This window comes from Anneissia japonica, unplaced genomic scaffold (genome assembly GCF_011630105.1).
Source record: "Anneissia japonica isolate Jap-2015-1 unplaced genomic scaffold, ASM1163010v1 scaffold288293_len164619_cov106, whole genome shotgun sequence".
In the NCBI taxonomy this organism is placed as follows: Eukaryota; Metazoa; Echinodermata; class Crinoidea; order Comatulida; family Comatulidae; genus Anneissia; species Anneissia japonica.
In genome coordinates this window covers 39,520-41,951 of record NW_022755229.1, presented here as the reverse complement: position 1 = coordinate 41,951, position 2,432 = coordinate 39,520, and positions in this window count along the sequence as shown.

Here is a 2,432-nt window from a genome sequence, read left to right as displayed (position 1 = left end):
AGTATCTATTACTACAAAAAAACAATTAAATTTGATTATAAATTGAATGATTCTATTACAGACCTGGGATTTGATATATCATCTACCCTTGATTGGAATGGTCGTGTTATTAAAATTATTAGCAAATGCAATAAAAAGCTCGGAATGATTAACAGTAACCCAAAATTAACCGAAATTAGGGCCAATCTGTGAAAAAAATTAGAAAGAAGCTGATTTCAACTGATATGTGTAGGGCTATATGTCGGATACAGAATTGTTATCACTAACATGGCATATGTCATTTTTTAAAACTCATCTTTATTTAAAGCTGGAGATAAACAGTTGAGCCTTAGAATATAGATAGGTATATTGTATGTTGTAAAATTTTGAATAGTTTATAAAATTGACCAAAATAAATTATAACTTCCAACGAGAAACAGATCGAAAAAATAAATTTTCCGACATCAACGGAAAAACTCTTTGTGTCAATGGGTATAGGTACACCCTAATTGGTGTCACTCGGTCGGCGTAATAATTTCAACCTCTTGCATTTCTTCGTGTGGATACACAACCGGACCTTTTTTCTCGTTGCGGATTAAAATTACCTCGCTCCGTGCACAGATAACTCCTTGGAAATTCTTTTTCCTGCCTGCCACCCCTTCCTCCTCCAATACACTAGGGCGCTACGGCATCCTGCCGCTTGGCTTGTTGGCCACTTTTTAAGAATTTTTACTATGGAAATTAATTTAGGGACCGAACGTGTGCAATTCAAATGTGATATGAAAATTGTGTTACTTTGTCTGATAGTAGAGCTTTAATAATTAGTTTTATCGATAAGTTTTAAGCTGTGATTTATATGTCTAATCAATATACTTATCTATATTTTACGCTTAACTGTTAGACTACAGCTTTGAAAAAGATGAGTTAAAAAAATGATATAAATTCCATTTGAGTGATAACATTTTTTAATATTTTGACCTTTTACCTTATTTTTTGGAGGTAATGAATTGGATATGAGGGTCCTTTTATATTATTTTCTTGGTTTTTTTCTATTATTCTGTGAGTTTTGACACCAAAATCAACCATATACCATGGAGTGTTCCCAAGATACATATTTTAGTATTTTAGATTGGGTCAATGGCCTTTAAACCCAAAATAGTCATTTCCTTACCCCTCTCTCCTATTCCCCTAACTTTGTATAGTGTATCTTAGTATATATTTTCACACAAATCAGTTGAAATCACCTTCACTTTAATTTTTGAAATTATTTATGCTATTTTAGTGTCATAAAACAACCATTTTTGACATTTGACCTCGTTTCAAGGTCATAAATTGATTATGAGGGTTATTTAATTTATTTTCTTAAATTGTTTGTGTAATTTTTTGCACTTTTTCAGCAAGATCAATTAATAATAATAATTAAAGTTCGCCGGCCGGGCCTACGTTATAAATAAAGAGAATGAGTGCATATTAATTCGTCGATCACATCACATCATATAATAATAATTAAAGTTCGCCGGCCGGGCCTACGTTATAAATAAAGAGAATGAGTGCATATTAATTCGTCGATCACATCACAAACTAACACAATCAAAGTAGATTGTGTTAGTTTGTGAAATCAGTAGCGCGTCAAAACAAGCGCGTATTAGTTGTCAGGCACATTCGTATTCTTTATCATACAATAGCCTGGTTCTCACGACGAGAGCCCTATAGAGCAGGAGCCCAGGGGTGTCAGCATAGCTGGAAAGTTAACCATTTTTTGTGTATATATTAATGTTCTATGTGCCTGTCTATGTAGGAGAATGGGCATCTGCAGGTCCCATTGTGGTAGGTGTGGTCAGGAGGGGCATACAAAGGGCCCTAAAAATTGAGCTAGATCAACTTGTGAATTAACCCAATGAAACCTATCAGAATATATTCGGTATAGTTCCAGATATCACGAATGGACAATGCCAGACATTTCCAATGGTGAGGGGTGGGTGCCAGACGCAAAAAACCGGTGCCCCAAAATTAAGCTAGATCAGCTTATGAGTTAACCCGATGAAACCTACTGGAAAATGTTGGGCATAGTACCAGGTATCAGGAATGGTCACCGCCAGACATTTTTAATGGTGGGGTATACCTGCCAGACACCCCCAAATACCCCGCCCAAAAAATTGACCTAGATCAGCTTGTGAGTTAACCCGATAAAACCTACTAGAAAATGTTCGGCATAGTACCAGGTATCAGAAATGGCCACTGCAAGATATTTTTAATGGTGGGGTGTACCTGCCAGACACCCCCTTATAGCCAGCCCCCGAAAATTGACCTAGATTACCTTGTGAGTTAACCCGATAAAACCTACTGGAAAATGTTCGGCATAGTACCAGGTATCATGAGTGGCCAATGCCAGACACCCCCTTATACTCTGCGCCCCCCCCCTACCCCAAAAAAATAACAGATCAGCTTGTGAG